This window comes from Orcinus orca, chromosome 1, assembly GCF_937001465.1.
Source record: "Orcinus orca chromosome 1, mOrcOrc1.1, whole genome shotgun sequence".
Lineage (NCBI taxonomy): Eukaryota > Metazoa > Chordata > Mammalia > Artiodactyla > Delphinidae > Orcinus > Orcinus orca.
This window is the reverse complement of record NC_064559.1, coordinates 104,059,655-104,078,984: the sequence shown is the minus strand read 5'-3', so window position 1 is coordinate 104,078,984 and position 19,330 is coordinate 104,059,655. Positions and strand designations below refer to the sequence as shown.

The 19,330-nt window shown below is 41.0% G+C and overlaps 1 pseudogene; it reads right to left on the bottom strand.

Moving 5' to 3' along the window:
* Positions 1-15,299: 15,299 nt before the first annotated feature.
* LOC101286675 (WW domain binding protein 1-like) lies at positions 15,300-16,198 on the bottom strand (annotated as a pseudogene).
* Positions 16,199-19,330: the final 3,132 nt, after the last annotated feature.

Sequence of the window (19,330 nt, the reverse complement as noted above, 5' to 3'; positions counted from 1 at the left end):
AAAACAGGTAAGAAAAAGGACACAAAGAACACCTCAAGAAATGCCTGTTACAGTCACAAGTAAATCAATGACGTTAGAACACTCCTTCACACCCTACACAAAAATAAACTTAAAATGGCTTAAAGACTTAAATATATTTAATAAGACATGACACCATAAAACTCCTAGAAGAGAACATAGGCAAAACATTCTCTGATGTAAATTGTAGCAACATTTTCTTATGTCAGTCTCCCAAAGCAATAGAAATACAAGCAAAAATAAACAAATGGGACCTAATCAAACTTATAAGCTTTTGCACAGAAAAGGAAACCATAAACAAAATGAAACAACAACCTATGGAATGGTAGAAAATATTTGCAAACAATGCGACCAACAAGGGCTTAATTTCCAAAATATGCAAACAGCTCATACAACTCAATAACAAAAAAGAACCCAATCAAAAATGGGCAGAAGGGCTTCCCTGGTGGCGCAGTGGTTGAGAGTCCGCCTGCCGATGCAGGGGATGCAGGTTCGTGCCCCTGTCAGGGAAGATCCCACATGCCGCGGAGCGGCTGGGCCCGTAAGCCATGGCCGCTGGGCCTGAGCGTCCGGAGCCTGTGCTCCGCAACGGGAGAGTCCACAACAGTGAGAGGCCTGCATACCGCAAAAAAAAAAAGAAAAAGAAAAAAGGGCAGAAGACCTAAATTCACATTTCTCCAAAGAAGACATGCAGATGGCCAACAGACACATGAAAATATCCTCAACTTCGCTAATTATTAGAGAAATGCAAATCAAACCTACAATGAGGTATCACATCACACCAGTCAGAATGGCCATCATTAAAAAGTCTACAAATAATAAATGCTGGAGAGGGTGTGGAAAGAAGGAAACCCTCCTACATTGTTGGTGGGAGTGTAAATTGGTACAGCCATTATGGAAAACAGTATGGGGGTTCCTTAAAAAGCTAAAAATAGAGTTGCCATATGATCCAGTAATCCCACTCCTGGGCATATAACCAGACAAAGCTATAATTCGAGAAGATACATGCATCCCAATGTTCATAGCGGCACTATTTACAATAGCCAAGACATGGAAGCAACCTAAATGTCCATCCACAGATGAATGAACAAAGAACATGTGGTATATATATACAATGGAATACTACTCAGTCATTAAAAAAAAGAATGTAATAATACCATTTGCAGTAACACGAATGAACCTAGTGGTTATCATACTGAAGTAATTCAGAAAGAGAAAGACAAATATCATATGATAACACATATATGTGGAATCTAAGATGTGATACAAATGAACTTATTTACAAAACAGCAACAGACTCACAGACATAGAAAACAAACTTATGGTTACCAAAGGGGAAAGGGAAGAGAGATAAATTAGGAGTTTGAGAGTAGCAGATACAAACTATTATATATAAAATAAACAACAAGTTCCCACTGTAGATCCCAGGGAACTCTATTCAATATCCTGTAATAAACCATAATGGAAAAGAATATGAGAAAGAATATATATATATGTATGTATAGCAGAATCACTTTGCTGTACATCAGAAACTAATACAACATTGTAAATCAACTGTACTTCAATTAAAAAAAAAAAAGAAATGCCTGTTTCAGGTTATAGAAGAAGGAAGAGGCAACCTGGAAAGAACAGGGCAATGGAAGTCAAAGGAATTTCCAGATAAAAGAGTTTGAGAAACAGCATCATATGTTCAGAGATGAGGATGAACAAACCTAAGGGAAGTAGAAGGAGTGAAACCCATAGTTCAGATGAGTGAGACGTGAATAGAAAGTGGGTAAATACAGGCAGGCTGTTAGCATACACCATTTTCTCAAGAAATACGGCAATTGAGAGAATATAATCAAACATTAGTTTGGGGTGAGGCATAGGGTAGGGGTAGAGATATAAAAATATGTCTACAGACTGAGCTTGTGGAAAGGGGCAAATGAAAAATACAATTTAAAAATGCAATAAAATATATATGCTCAAGAAAACAAGTAAGACTGATCTTAGTAGGGACCAGGAGATAGGTTGGGCTGCGTGCGGAAGTGTTAGTCTCGGAAAAACCAAGGCACCCTTTTACTGAAAATGTATAAACATTTTGAACTAGAAGAAAGAGAAATTGACAACACATGTGCAATGGCTTCAATGCTCAAAGAGAAATAATAGCTGAAACTTCCACTGAGAATAAGAGGTAGAAATGGTGTTGGTTGTAGCTGTACAGCTGTAGGCAATTGGTTAGGAAGTGTATGGATAAAAAAGTATGAATACTTAAGGTAGATAACTAGTGGGAAGCAGCTGCATAGCACAGGGAGATTAGCTCGGTGCTTTGTGATCGCCTGGAGGGGTGGGATAGGGAGGGTGGGAGGGAGACGCAAGAGGGAAGAGATATGGGAACATATGTATATGTATAACTGATTCACTTTGTTATAGAGCAGAAACTAACACACCATTGTAAAGCAATTATACTCTAATAAAGATGTAAAAAAAAAAAAGTATGATACAAAGATTGTCAAATGCTCTGAGAGCCCAAAGTGAGAAGGCATAAATTTTCGTGAAACTATGGAGCATTGTTATTACTTTCTCTGCCAATACTCAGAAGCCTGAGGAAAGAAAGGAAACAGAGCAATTTACCCAGAATTGGAGAAATGACTGACAAATTAGATCAGTATCTTGGGAATGGAAGATTCTAGAGCTGCAGGAGAAGTATAGTTTACCAGTGTCTGGAAGGGGGTGAGACTGCTCAGGGAAACAAGAGAAGCCAGAAAGAGGTTATTGGGCTGAGAAAAGAGGTTGAATTCTGGAAGCTGATGTTGATAAAGAGCAGATTCAAAAATTAGAGATTGGGACTTCCCTGGTGGCGCAGTGGTTAAGAATCCGCCTGCCAATGCAGGGGACATGGGTTCGAGCCCTGGTCCGGGAAGATCCCACATGCCGCGGAGCAGCTAAGCCCGTGTGCCACAACTACTGAGCCCACGAGCCACAACTACTGAAGCCTGTGCGCCTAGAGCTGCGCTCCGCAACAAGAGAAGCCACTGCAATGAGAAGCCCGAGCACTGCAACAAAGCGATCACCGCAACTAGAGAAAGCCCGCGCGCAGCAACGAAGACCCAAAAACAAATAAATAAATAAATTTATAACACACACAAAAAATATGAGGGATTGGGAGTGGTAGAGGATAGGAACTAGGAAAAGCACAAATCAAAAAAAGTTATAAGTAAAAATATATTTTAATATATATGTATATGTATATATATAAGAATATATAAGAATTCATATATTCTTCAAATCAGTAAGTGAAAGATGAATAGCCCAGTTAAAAGAAGGGAAAGGATAGGTTACAGGAAATCTACAAAAGATGTTCAAACAATAGAGCTTCAAATACCATAGTATTTAGGGAAATGCAAGTTTCTAAGAAACTAAGATATTATTTTTTGCCTGTTGGATGGACAAGTATTTCAGAGATTGAAAGTAATCTATATTGGTGACACCGTTAAAAAAACAAGAATGAAGCACAAATTGCTATAACCATTTTAGTGTGTAATTTGGCAATACCTATTAAAATTCTGGATGTTCATAACCTGTAACTCAGCATTTATATTTCTAATATTTTGAGGAATGCATCCCACAAAATATTTCCACAAGTACCCAGAGATATATGTACAGGATATCCATTGCAATGTTGGTATAATAATAAGAAATTCAAGGGACTTCCCTGGTGACACAGCAGTTAAGAATCCGCCTGCCAATTCAAGGGACACGGGTTCGAGCCCTGGTCTGGGAAGATCCCACAGAGCAAGATGCCACGGAGCAACTAAGCCTGCGCACCACAATTACTGAGCCTGAGCTCTAGAGCCTGTGAGCCACAAGTACTGAAGCCCACGCGCCTAGAGCCCGTGCTCCGCAACAAGAGAAGCCACCGCAATGAGAAGCCCACACACCGCAACGAAGAGTAGCCCCCGCTCACCACAACTAGAGAAAGTCTGTGCGCAGCAACGAAGACCCAATGCAGCCAAAAACAAATAAATTAATTAATTAAAAAAATTTTTTGAGACAGCCCAAATGCCTATTTATAGAAAAAATGGACCATGGGATATCTATGTAATGGAGTACCTGCGTGCTCAGCAGCCATTAAAAAGAATGAAATGGATTTATATGTATTAAAATGGAAAGATGTCCAAGATATACTGTTAAATGAAAAAGCATAAAATAAGTATTATTTTGTAAATAATAATAAATTATGGTAAATATAGAAATTGAAGCTGGAGAAATCCACCAAACTGTTAACAGTATATCTCTAGAGAGTGGGATTAATAGGAGATTTCTACCTTTTGGTGTGTATGTCTGTAATGTTTGAATGTACTATGACTTTTTTTTTTTTCTTTTTTTTTTTTTTTTTTTTTTTGCGGTACGCGGGCCTCTCACTGTTGTGGCCTCTTCCGTTGCAGAGCACAGGCTCCGGACGCGCAGGCTCAGCGGCCATGGCTCACGGGCCCAGCCGCTCCGCGGCATGTGGGATCTTCCCGGACCGGGGCACGAATCCGTGTCCCCTGCATCGGCAGGCGGACTCTCAACCACAGCGCCACCAGGGAAGCCCCGAATGTACTATGACTTTACATTACACTTATAATTATGCAAAACAGAAAGATATAACAATTTTGTTTTAAGGTCCATCACTAAATAGATGGTACCTATTATAGTGAGTGGTTTTGTTTCAGGCTTTAGTTTTTCCTGGAAAGAAAGAGATAATACCCTTACCTTCCCTCAGTTCCTTCACACAATTCGAAATGGTACGGGCAAATTCAAAAGAAATTTGGAAACTGAAAATATTTTTTAATTGCTATAATTAGTGTTCTGGGAAAATAAAAGTTTGAGGGCTGGGACTACACTTCGTTCTCCATTCTGTCCTCAGGATCCAGCACAGTGACTGACACACAGTAGGCATTCAGTAAATATTTATTAAATATAGCACATCTTTCAGGATAGTTACTTTTTTAAGGTGTGATGATAGTTTAAAATTTTGTCTAATTGAAACAAATTAATTTTGACTAGATAATATGCCCGTGGTACAATATAAGCCACCCAATTCTCACCTTGAAGCCCTGGAGTGCGTCCCTCCAGAAATATTCTGTATACTTATAAGCATACACACACACTCTCTCTCTCTCTCTCTCTCTCACACACACACACACACACACACACACACACAGGCACACACATCCTATGGAAGTTTTTTAAATGAACCAAATAAAACCTAAGAGGAAATAGCAGTAAATTTTGCATTTGAAGTTTATGTACATGTATAATAACTAATGCTAAGTGAAATAGTTTTGACTTTTCTGATCCAAATGTCCTAAGTAAATTCTTTTTGAGGAAAAGGGGAGATTTTAGAGCTTCACTGATCTTGTTGGCAAGTAATTCTCAAACTTAAGCATACATTGCAGGTAACCAGAAGGGCTGGTTAAAACACAGGTGCCGACACCTCCAAAGTTCCTGATTCATTAAAGCTGGAATAGGGGTTCAATAATTCACATTTCTAACAATTTCTCAGGTGATGCTACTAGTGCAGAGAATCATCGCAGAGATCAAAAAAGCTGGCTACTGACCCAACTTCTACCACCCATGTGATCCTACTTAAAAGGTATTACTTGAGCCATTAACCTTGGCTGCCCCAGCCCTAGCAGAGTTGTGGAAATATACTTCTACTGATCTAGGCTCCAATTTAATCTAGTGGGATCATTTTCTCACCCACTATGGGAGTGTCTGAAACTTGATCCTGTTTTAGTTGAACTATTCATGACGCTTCTGAGTTCAGTGTGGGAGTGGGGAAGGGAGAGAGCCACCAACCACTCTCCTTTTGTAAGAAGGGGTTGATGAAAAGAGGAGAGGCTGCCAAGAGATGTGCTTGAGTAGGAGGAGACTGCCCTACCAACAGCCAGCCTTGGATATCACTCTCTCAAAAGGTAAATAACTACCTGTATTACCTTCCTGGTAAAGTTTTTATGGGAATAATTCCAACAATTCTTCTGAATTTAATAACACCTTTCTACAAGCTTGGGGAATACTAGGGATACGACTGAGGGAAGTAAAGAGGTTTTTTTCCTTAGAGAATTTTTGAAAAGCGAAATTTTCATTTGAGAGGGGATATCTTGGGCACAGTCGTGTTTGAGGCAAATTAGGTGGAACTTCTGTTAGTCCTATTAGCTAGAGGAAGTCTTCGATTTTAGGGATTATCGTTAAGAAATCTTCATTATTGTAGTTCTTCACCATCACCTCTCCCTTCAGACTAAACTTATGGCCACGAAAGAATCTGGGTCTTTTTAAGTTTTGGGATTTTTGGTTTTTGGGGTTTTTTTATAAGAAATATAGCAAGAGGGAAGAGATATGGGAACATATGTATATGTATAACTGATTCACTTTGTTATCAAGCAGAAACTAACACACCATTGTAAAGCAATTATACTCCAATAAAAATGTTTAAAAACAGAAAAGAAATATAGGGCACTACAGATGGGAAAAATTAAGTGACTTGGGAAGAGAACACAAGGAAAGGAGAAGGTGATTGATCTTTCTGGAAAGTGTTAAGTGAAAGAGGGACTGACATTGCTATAGATTTGTAAGTAAGTATGGTTATTCTGTTTCTTATTTTAGCAAGACCAAATTTTACATAAACCAATAGATTCAGGCCCTACCTCTTTTTCCCTATGCTAGTCCCGAGCAGTGCTGCTATTCAACCAAAACAAAACAGGAACTTAAGTGCTACTTTAAAAAATTCTAGGGCAGTTCTTCTCTTTGGAAAACAGATCTTGAATTTACCACTTTATCTGTCATTTGTATCTGTCAAGAAAAGCTATTTTATCTAAGAGTTTTCAGAAGAATGGAAACTGAATATCCAAGTCTCCAATAATTTATTGTGATCTTTTCCCATTCTAAAAACTTTAAACCTAATTTTGTATTAAAAATCTTTTTTTTTCTTAAAGAGAGACCTCCAACTTGTATAAACTTCAGACCCTATAAAACCTGGATCAGATCCATACATTTGAAAATAAAAGCCAAGAACATACATGTCATACTTGAAACCAAAACAACATCATCCTTTCTCTTTTCTCTTCTCAATAAGAATGTGTTTTACTTTTTAAGGGAGAGGAAAGATAGCCTAACAGGGGCAAAATTAGTTTGTTGAAATTTGGCAGCTATGAGTGAGAAGTTTGAATAAGTAAACTAGAGACCTTTGATTCAAAGTTCAGGAATTCAGATGTAATTAGAGGAGAAGGAGAATCAAAGATAACTTGATGTTTTCAAATTTCCAGACATTGAAGGTTGTCCGTGCCTCTCTAGCATACAAGGCTGTTTGCAAACCGCCCCCTCCCTGAAATTCTCCCATCTCTTCTAGTTTTCCTACTTGTAACTATTCCATCTGTGGTTCCTTGACCTCTTTCCTCCACCATAAATGCAGACATTCACTTGTTTCTAATTCTCCTTTGACCATCTCATCTACTCCTGTGATTCAACTATCCTGTCCTTGGGTGACTATCAGCTCTAAAGATCTCGCTCTTCTTTACGCCTAAACTTCAGTCCCATGTTTTTGCCACCTGAGCATATGCCACACCAGTACCTTTAAATTCACCCTACCCCCAGGGGCTTTGCAGGAATGATTAGAAGGCTGATGCGACAAGATTACTTTTAAAGGTTCCTTCCAACTCTGAGATTCTGTGATTTTATACCTTTCATTTTCATGTATTGTCAGCTCCAACATACTGAATTAAGCAGTATTTCCCCAAAAGTTCCCATGCTTCCTTGTCTCTATCACTGTTCCTTCATTTGGAGTGTACTTTCCTTCCTCCAGATTGAGCTTGACCATCACCTGTAGAAAGACTTCTATGACTAATCCTACCCCAGCTGAGTTTGTTAATCAGACAAGGGTCATCCTGTCCATTCTCATCACCCAAGAGGAGCAAAGTGTTCCTTCTGACACTGGAGTCTCTACATCAACAAACATTTCCTACTAGGTGTGGGCACTGTGTTAATCTATGTTGCGAGAAGTCACAAAAAGAAAAACTTTGAGATTTTTGCCCTCTAGAAGCTCATATTAATGGAAGAATTTCAGGTTAATTGTTGTCTCGTGCACCCTCCATATTCCTGTCAGTCTAATATTTCTAAAACCACCATCTAATGGTATAATTTCCATGCTTAAAAGCTTTTAATGGCTCCCCACTGATTGCAAAGTTGAGTCCAGAGTCTTTAAAGTGACATATAAGGCCCCTAGGATACTGCTTCTGCCCATTCAGTGGGAGAATACATCTCAAATACTTACTGAACACTTACTGTTTCTCAAACATACTATGCTGTCCTCCCTTAAACTTTCATGTTTGTACTTGAACTATCTTCTCTCCTGCTTCTCCCCTTTCCCACGTTTATCAGCTTGGTAAACTCCTACTCATTCTCAGGCCTCAATTCAATTCAGGTATTTGCCTCTTCAGTGAAACATTCCTGATTCTTCCCTTTGGGTCCCTTTCACACTTTTATCAGCGATTGCTTTGGAATTATTTATTTTCATTCAGGAGGTATATATATTTATTTATTTTTCTCTTTAACTTTATAAAATGAAGATGGTTTACATAGTATATAAAATCATAGCTAGAAATCTGTAGTAAGGAGAATAAATGATAGAAACACAAGTCTCTTGAAATGCAATAATGGAGAGAAGTTGGAAAATTAATGAACTATCCAGACTGTAAAGGGTCTAGTGAGATATGTAAGTACCAGGGTAAAATAATATGACCTTTTTGAGGAACTGTAATGATGAATAAAGAGAAAGTACATGCCTGCAAATGTAATGAGATATTAAAGAAATATATCTAGAAAGTGACATCTGAGGTATATACAAATGGATAAACACACAGGCATGGTATTAAAACTGCAATGAAATTGCTTTTCTCACTACAACTCAATTATCAGCAAGTACATATTGAATACCTAGTAAGCGCCAGGATGCATTTCCCATTCCAGTTACAAAAATTCAAGAGAAGCGCTTTGGCCCAGCTTGGATGTCTACCCCAGACTGTTGAACTGTGGCAGCCAGCATGGTGGAGCCATGTCAGAACACGGCAGCTCTCACAATAGCCATATGGATGGACAGGAGGGGAAGTGTGGGCCAGACAATTTCATAGAGGCCCACTACCTTCTGTTCTGGCATTTATCATTTTAATACCGCTGTCATAGTTGTATGGATATGTCATCTCCCATACCAGACTGTAAGTTTCCTAAAGACAGAAATCAGGCCTTGCTATATATCTTTTTATGCCCACAGAACCTAGTTTTTGTGCTTTACTTATTAAATGGTAAGTGGTGCATTGAAAGTAAATTGAAAGTTGATAGAGTTCATATAGTAATAGAGACGGATCTGTTTGCAATCTCTAGTTCCCAAACCACACAAGTCTGTAGGTAAAATAAAGTGACAAGAGCAACGATAAAGGAGAATTTCTTGACTCTCCCATACCCTAGGACTGAGGTTTGCGTGAACTCAGAAGAGGTGGGTCAAAAAACACTTTACCTCATAGAGACTGTATTGTCAGAATACAGTCAATAATACAGACTGTATTGTCAGAATACAGTCAATACAATATTACCTCTGCTCTGACTCTAGCTAAACCCACAACCTAGACTATCTCTTCCCTTAGGATGAATTTTTCACCAGGGAAATTTCTAATTAGAAATAAACCAAATGTCTGGAAGACCAATTCCCAACCATCATAAAGACTTGTTTTTTTTGTTTGTTTTAAAGATTTAATTTTATTTATTTTTGGCTATGTTGGGTTTTCGTTGCTGCGCATGGGCTTTCTCTAGTTTGTGGCGAGCAGGGGCTACTCTTCGTTGCCACGCGCGGGCTTCTCCTTGTGGTGGCTTCTCTTGTTACGGATCACGGGCTCTAGGTGCACGGGCTTCAGTAGCTGTGGCACGTGGGCTCAGTAGTTGTGGCTCGCGGGCTGTAGAGCGCAGGCTCAGTAGTTGTGGTGCACAGGCTTATTTGCTCCGCATCATGTGGGATCTTCCCAGAACAGGGCTCAAAGCCGCGTTCCCTGCATTGGCAGGTGGATTCTTATCCACTGCACCACCAGGGAAGTCCCAAGGCTTGTTTTGACACTTAAATTCTGGGACACACACAGGCTAAGCTTAAACTGGAATCCTTTCTTCAAGTCGTATCATACATTGAATATCTATTACATTTCTAGCACCAAATGAACTGTATGTAACCCAGAGTAGTTGTCAGCACTTTGAACTGTGGAACTTCTTAGCCTCCCCTCTCTGCTGCTGTTACACACTATCAATACTGCACAACTGTGATATGGGAAGAGTTTGCTCTAGAACTCCACTTGAATGAAAAAGTAAAACAGCATTGACTTCCAGACACTCCATAGCAAGAGAAAAGGTGCAAGAAATGAGGAACATAGTAAACCCAGGGAGGATAATAATAGCAAACACTTATATAGCAGTTGTTAAGTGCCAGGCACTGTTCTGTGTTCTACATACACTTATTTATTTAATTTCAACATCTGCATCATAGGATTATTGTATTATTATCCCCATTTTACAGATGAGGAAACCAAGGCTCTAAAAAGTTAAGTAACTTGCTCAGGATCACCAAGCTTTATTAGAGCCAGGATCCAAATCCAGAGGGACTGACTACAGAATTCATGCTCTCCACTACCATGTTATATTTCATGACTGCCATTGAATTGTTCTCATTGGGGGTTGACTTACCTGGAAGGAAAGCCCTTTCTTTGCCCCTCTGAAACCAAGAATTGCATGGACAAGCAAGAGTTTCCAATGAGCTCTCTCTAAGCTGTTCCCTCTTCGGCTCTTCAGAGGACACCCCCACGAACACATAGTGATCTCTGGAGCCAATGAGTTCTGTATGCCAAAGAACTTTGGATTTCTGATAATATACTTGCAGTGCAGGAAAAATTGTTCTTTTCCCTGCCTTCTTCAAGCCTAATACTTTAAAAAATATTTATTTACTTATTTTGGCTGTGCCGGGTCTTAGTTGCTGCACACAAGATCTTCGTTGTGGCATGCAGGATCCTTAGTTGTGGCATGTGGGCTTCTTAGTTGCAGCATGCAGGATCTAGTTCCCCGACCAGGAATCAAACCCATGACCCTTCCATTGGGAGTGGGGAGTTTTTACCCACTGGGCCACCAGGGAAGTCCCTTGATACATTCAAAAGAAGATATGTAACATATTAGTTATGAAACATAGTAATAAATGAACTATTATGAATCCATTACCCAGTTTAAAACATATAGCATTACCATTTCAGTGCATCTACCTGTGTGTTCTTTCCTTTAAATCATCTTCCTGCCTCCTTCCCAGAAGTGATCATTATCCTGAATTTTCTATATCACTCCTTTGCTTTTTGTTTTTTTTTGGCTGCGCACCTGGGCCACGGCAGTGAAAGTGCCAAGTGTCAACCACTGGACTGCCAGGGAATTCCCTCCTTTGCTTTTTCAAAAATAGATTTATCACATAGGTATGCATCCCTAAATAGTGTATTGTTATTGTAAATAGTGTTTTATTTTGAGATTTATAAAAATAATATAATAATGTATGCAATCTTCTGTAATTTGCTTCTTTCACTCACTAATATGTTTCTAAGAGTCACCCATATTATTGGATGCAACTCTAGATCGTTCACTCATTCTTTTCACTACTTTATAATATGCGATTGTGACTATGCCATAATTTTTGTGATAATTCTCCAGGCTGTGGTCGTTTGAGTTGTTTGGTTTTTGCTTGTATGTGCAATGCCACAATAGCATTCTTTTATATTTCTCCTGGTATATATACGGGAGTGGAATTGTTGGTTTGTGGAGAATATGTATATTCAACTTTAAGAGGTAATGATAGATGGTTTTCTACAGGGGATTTTTATCAATCTGTACTTTGATACCACTGATCAGCAGTGTATAAGAACTTTGGATGAGTTGCATCCTTGCCAACACTTTGTATTATCAGACTTCTTAATGTCTACCAATCTAGTCGATAAAAAATTAACATCTGTATTTCAATGATTACTAGTGAACTTGAACACCTTTTCATATATTTTTGTACCTTTCATGTTTCTTTTTTTTTAATGCCAGTTCATGTCTTTTGCTAATTTTCCTATTATTTGTCCTTTACTTATTCAGTTGGAGGAGTTATTTTTCTAACTTTGGATACTAATCCTTTTTTAGAAATATGTTTCTCCGAGTTTGTGACTTGTATTTTTACTTACTTTATCATGTCTGTGGTGATCAGGAGTTCTTAACTCTGAAGTTAAACTTATCCATCTTTTAAAATATATGTTGTACCATTTGTGTCTGGTTTAAGAGATCTTTTCCTATTCTGAGGTCAAAAAAACATTCTGTATTTTCTTCTAAACGTTTTAAAGTTTGCTCTTGACCATAGATGTGTTTTTTTTTTTTTTTTTTTTTTTTTTTAGATGTGTTTTTTTAAATGGATATCCTATTTTCCAGTATCACTTATTAAATAGTCCATTCTTTTTCTGCAGTCAAAAATGCCCATTCTGTTATAACTTAAGTTTCCCTAAATGTGCAATTTGTTTCTGGGCTTTCTAGTCTGCTCAAATAGTCTATTATCTACACATGTACATATACCCCATGTCAAAAATACTATAGCTCTGTAATAAACCTTAATAACTGATATGGGAAATCTCCCCACCCTATTCTTTTTCTTTAGAATGTCTTTTTAATTCTTGGGCCTGTGAGCTCCCATATACAATTAAGAAAATCAGTTTGTCAGTTTTCTCTAAAAACCCTGATGGGATTTTGGTGGAGTTACACTGCCTCTAAAGGTTAGTTTGGGGAGAGTTGGAATTAAAGCTCTACCATGTTGAATCCATAAATATGGCATATCTCTCTATTTACTTAGGTGTTTTTAATGACTTTCAGTAAAGTTTGATAATTTCTTCCAAACAGGTCCTGCTCAACTTTTCTTAGATTTATTTTTAAATACCTTATATATTCTTATGCTATTGTAAATAACGAGTTGTTTTGGTTTTGGTTTTTTTGACCACGGCACATGGCTTGCAAGATCTTAGTTCCTCAACCAGGGATTGAACCTGGGCCACGGCAGTGAAAGTGCTGAGTCCTAACCACTGGACCACCAGGGAATTCCCAGCGGTGTCTTTTTTAAATTACATTTGCTTATTGTTTTGTTTTGTTTTGTTTTTCGGGGATCGATTTTATTTGGGCTTCTCACAGTGGTTAGAGCCACTCCGTCTTCAGAACAATCACAGCACAGGAAATGCACCACCGAGACTGCCCAGAAAAGTCTGACCAACTGAATCTTATTGCTTAAAATACACATATTCACAATAACTGACAAAGGGTGATGTGCCTCACAGGGGAATGTGTTAGCATTTGCAAATCTTCCGACTGTAGCACCAAACCCTCAACCAACCCCTTTCTTCTCGTTCACCTGGAACACAAGACTCCCTCACATCTCCCCGGCCCCCTCCCAAGTCCTTCAGCTCCCTACTTCCATCTTTCGTCATGCAGGGCAGCCTCATGTAGCAGGGGCCAGACTGTGACGCTGGACTCGAGCCCAGCTCCACCCGTTGCGTTTTCTTCTTCTCATGCCTTTTGGGTTGGATGCTGCAGTGAACCCAGCAGTAAACACGTGGACCAGTTCCCCACTCTGACTGGAGAAGGAATCCTGACAGGGCCAGAATCCATCCCTTCGACCAGTTAACTCAAGCAGGGTTCATTTTGGTAAAACTTGATCTCCTTTGAGACACTTCAGTGAGTTGTTTGAGACAAAAACAAAAAACAAAAACCAAAAGGTGGCAGGAAAGGCATCTGAGGGCTGTGGCACATTTCTGCCCACTTTCGCCACACATCAGCCACGCGCTGGACCTCAGCAGAGGGAGGTAAGCCCTACGGCACTGTGGTGGCCGCCAAACCCTCCTGGCAATTCTGGGCTGGGCTGACGTCTGGGCCACAGCCAGTCCAAGCTGGACACTGAAGATCCAGTCCAGCTTCTGTCGGAGGTTCCACCCTGGCCTTCTGTCCCAAGCGGTTGTGGATACCCCCGGGGGGCTGAGGCCGAGGGCCAGGAGCAGCTGAGGGAGGCAAACAGGCTCAGAGCATGTTTCCGTTTACAGGGAGCAGAACACAGGCCTCTGAGTGTCCATGGAGCAATGTGCAAATTGCAGTGATGGGTAAAGTAAAACCTCTACTTGGAGCACAGGATCTCTGGCAAACGTGGGGACTGCCGCCGACAGCGCTGCTGAGTACACTCAAGCGCACAGTCAGACATTTGCTCAGTAAACAGTAAATGCGTAAAACAAATTACCTTGAGAGGGCTGCGCCTGCTCCAAACGCGTGGGTAACGTGAGCAGAGAGGCTGCCGTTCAAAGTGTAATCACAGGAAAACAGGGCTGCGGGCTCACACACAACAGACACACACAGGTTATCCAAAAAGTCACTGTATATGGACTGCACTTTGTTCAACATGGATTTTGGTTTTGTGGACTCCAAACTCAGACACTCGTTCACCTCACAGCCTTGGATTTGTCTATATTATGTGTATGTGTATATATACATATATATATACGCATATATACATGTGTATTCATATATATACATATATATATATACACACACACACACACATATATATATATATATATATATATATACACCTTCCTTTCTTACCATAACATCAATGCCTAGTCTGAATGTCATCGTTCAAGAGTGGGGGAAGAACCAAACTCTTCATATGAACAGGGCTGGACAGGGAATGTTAGTTTCGGCAGTTTGCTTTCTCCATTCAGATTATTCCTATCAAAACTCAACTGGTTTTTGAAGCCAAACTACAATAATAAGGATCCTGTGGTCCTTCAGGATGGCTGCCTTCACCCTCCTACCTGGGCCACTTAGACACTTTACATAGGCTACAAAATTAGTTACCCCACTCAAGGCGGGGCGGAGCAGGGAAAGGACACGAAAACCACAGATAACCAAGGCATTTTTTCCAAATGGTCAGTTTGAAAAAACAAACAAATAAACAAAACAACTTACTCAGAATCAAGAGAAAATACTGTGTGAGAGTCAGGCTGCGGGACTCCCCTTTCTCAGGTCCCACAGCCTCCTCATTTGTTCATAGAGAACAGTGAGATGTGAAGGCCGGCAGACGTGTGTTTGGGATGGGGGAGGTACTGATCACCTGTGGGCACAGATGAAAAGGGGAGAGATGCGGTAAGCTGCACCTCTATCCACTGCCACAGTGCAGGGCCTTCTGCTCACCCGTAGAAGTTCCAGAGATAGCCCCCAGCCAAGCCTGCACACAAAACTTCTCCTTCCGGCTCGACTGCTGGGTCTGCTGGCATGTTGGAGGACTCAGGGTCAGTGATGCTCGGGGGTCGCGTGCTGCTTCTGCTGGGCCCGGGCGAGGGGCTGCTCTGAGCCCCCTGGGAGCCCCTGGTGGGGTCGGCGCCCCGGGGGCTGCCGCCTGTAGGGCCACACTGTGCAGGCAGCTGCTGCTGGAGCTGGAAGGCACTGTATGGTGGGGCAGGAGTCGGAGTCGGTTCACCACTTCCTCATAAGGAGGTAGTAAATAGTTTGGCAAAAACCTGAAATAAAATGGCAGCGCTGAGTAATTGTGGGCTTCCCGGTAGGCGATCAGGTGGATTTCATGTTGCCGCTGTCGGACCTGACGGCGGTGCTTGGCTCGGCGGTGGTGGCACACGCAGCAGCAGCTCAGGAGGATGATGATGGTCCACACGGGCCAGAACCACCAGAATTCAGAGTAGTAGCTGCAGCACTGAGACTGTCCACAGCAGTGTCCTGCATCACAGATGTAGCTTTGATTGTTGGGACCCACGCAGGTTTCCTTATCCTGGTAAAGTGTTTGTCATCTGGCCAGTGGAGGCTAAAGGAGACTAGGGTTGAGGGCCCCTGAGTTTCTCATTTCGCAATCAAGGAATCTTGAGGGTGGGCATGGTCAGCCAGACACAGGATGGGGATAGCCAGCCTAGGCCCTGGAGAGCCTGTAATCCCACAGTCCCCAGTTCCACTTCTAGGAATCTAGCAAACTGGTCATTGCTCCACCTGGTCCTCATGGTACCTCAAACATCAGTCCAGCAACCACAGCACCCACAGAGTACCCAGCTTGTGCCCAGCACCCACAGATGAGGGGCATCCTGGACCTGGAAGAGAGAGCTGTCCTCCAGACACAGCTCTGGTGAAGTCCAGGACCCTCAGCTTCCCTCGTGGCGACCTGAGAACATCTAACGGTTTCTGCAGGCTGAGCGTGTGTGAGAACAAACTAACATTCGTGAGGCCGAAAATGAGAGGAGAGCCAAGATCTGCGGGGGATCAGCCCTGGCTGACAGGGGGCTGGGCAGCGCCTGGGGGAGCAGGGGCGCCACGCCACCCAGGAGCTTTCTCTTCTCCATCCCCCTCCCCCTCCTCCACCATGCTCCACCACCTCCCTCCTCCTCCTCCCTCTTCTTCCTTCTGCTTATTGTTTGTTACTGGCATTTAGAAATGCAATTGACTTACGTATCTCATCCAGACACCTTGCTAAATTGCCTATTTCTCATATTTTCTATAGACTATTCTGAAGGAAATGACATCTGTGAATGACGAACATTTTTGTTTTTTCCTTTTAAATCTTTGTTTTTTCTTTTTTTTCTTTCTTTTTTTTTTTTTTGCGGTACGCGGGCCTCTCACTGCCGCAGCCTCTCCCGTCGCGGAACACAGGCTCCGGACGCGCAGGCTCAGACGCCATGGCTCACAGGCACAGCCGCTCTGCGGCATGTGGGATCTTCCCGGACCGGGGCACGAACCCGTGTCCCCCACATCGGCAGGCGGACTCTCAACCACTGCACCACCAGGGAAGCCCTTTTTTTTCTTTCTTTATCTTATTTTACTGCACTGGCTAGAACGTCCAGAATGATGTTGAATAAAGTGAAGCTAGTGAACATCTTTGTCTTGTTCCCAATTTTAAAAGGAAAATCTTTCAACTTTTGACCATTAAGTAGGATGTTTGCTATACATTTTTTGTTGTTGGTACCTTTATTGGGTTAAAGGTGTTCCCTTCTACCCCTATTTTGCTAAGAATATTAATATGGGTGTTTTATATTAGTATTGAAATGTATCAAATGCTTTTTCTGCAACAACTGAGGTATTCATATGGTTTACATATATATATAGTACACTTCTACTTCTGGGATAAACTCAGCTTGGTATCTATATCCATCAAGGCTTACTTGCAGAGAACAGAAACCATTCTAGCTATTCTAAGCAGAACAGGATTTAATACATGGAATTAGGATGTTTTTAGTTTCAAATTACCAAAAAAAATCCCAAAGCCAACTCAAATGTGATTAAACAATATGTGGAAAAGTATGAGTTTGCTCAGTGTTGAATACATGGTTCTATAAATCAAGCTTGTTAATTGTATTAATGAAATATTCTGTATCTTCACTGATTTCTGTCTAGTTGACCTATCAATGATTGAGAAGAATGTGTTTATTATCCACTACAATTTTTATCAATTTCTCCCTATAGTCCTATTGTTTTCTTATTTCTCTTGAGACTATTTTATTAGGTGCATACAATTTAGAACTGTTACATCTTCCTACTGAATTTTGCCCTTCATCATAATGTTATTCCTCTGTATCCCTAATAATGCTTCTGGTCTTAAGGTCTATTTTGTCTGACATTAATATAGCACCTCAGTTATCTTTTGGTGAGTATTTACTTAGCATACATTTTACTTTCAATGTTTTTATGCCTTTAAATTTTAAGTGAGTCTCTTATAAACAGCATATAGTTGGATTGGGGCCAAGACCGAAAAATAGATGTTTGTCATTTTTGGTCTGCTCAACATCCCAAACCTCGTCTTACTTGAGGGAAATCTTCCTTTATGTGAGTCTGTGAGAGGCAGAACATCATTTTCACTACAGTGCCTAGAGATACCAAATATTCCCTCTTCCACCCTGTGGTGGCTAAGTCCTGGGGCATGACTCAGCCTTGACCAGTCGGATGCTCCAGCCAGGGTCTGGAATATTGAATGACACAAAGATGACACAATTTATAATTCAGGCATGGCAGAGGCAGAGTATCCAATGACGGTAGCAGCAGTGCTCAGCAGCAGCAGTGTCCAATTGTGGTAGTGTCCAGTGCCGACAGTGCCCTAACCAGACTTTTCCTGTGCTGACCTTGGCTGTGGTTCCCAATGCCTGGCCTCTCTTGGTTTCTGCTTGTTTTATAGGACCAGTTCTCCTTCTGCTTGATTCTGGAAGCCACCTGATCTCTTTATAATAAATACCCTTTTTTGCTTAAGTAAAGGAAACCCTGTTTCTATCGCTTGCAAACAAGAATCCTGACGGATATAAAAGTGTTCTTTCTTCCTCTGGAATTGATGAAGAGGAGATAATATGAAAGGGGAATATGTGAGGTCTGGATTTTCTGGAGCCATTCTTGTTACAACAGGGAACCCAGCCTGGGTATAAAATCAACATAGAAGAAAGGTAGACATATAAATGCAGAACCCTGATAACGCCTTGAATCTCTGGATCCAACCATACCTAAAGTTATCCTTACTCTGGACTTCAGTCTTATAAGTCAATAAATTTCATGTATTATTTAATCTCACTTAAGTGGACTTCTCTGTCTCTTGCAACCAAAAACATCCTACCTGATACCTTTCCATTCTGCCTTTGAAAAGGAATCCCTCGTTTGATTCTGCAATAGGCTTTTAGCTGCTATTCTTTCTTTCCTAGATGAACTCCTCATAAACGATTTAAAATCTCGGTGTCTTCATTTCCTCACTCCCTTTCCTGCTTAATCCACTAAAGTCTGGATTCCTTCTTTACCACTCTGCTAACACTATCCTTTTACATCAGCAACAGTCTTCTCCTTTCTTAATTCAGTGCCACATTCTCAAAGTCATTCATTCATTCAATGAGCATCTTTACAAAGTGTAGTGCTACTGTCATTCATTGAACAGATACTTACTGAACATCTAATGTATGCCAGACTTTTAGATAAAAAAACAAATTATAGGGCTTCCCTGGTGGCGCAGTGGTTGAGAATCCGCCTGCCGATGCAGGGGACACGGGTTCGTGCCCCGGTCCGGGAAGGTCCCACATGCCGCGGAGCGTCTGGGTCCGTGAGCCATGGCCGCTGAGCCTGCGCGTCCGGAGCCTGTGCTCGGCAACGGGAGAGGCCACAAGAGTGAGAGGCCCGCGTTCCGAAAAAAAAAAAAAAAAAAAAAAAAAAAATTATATAGGGTCCTTAGTCTCATGTAGGATTACTATTTTAT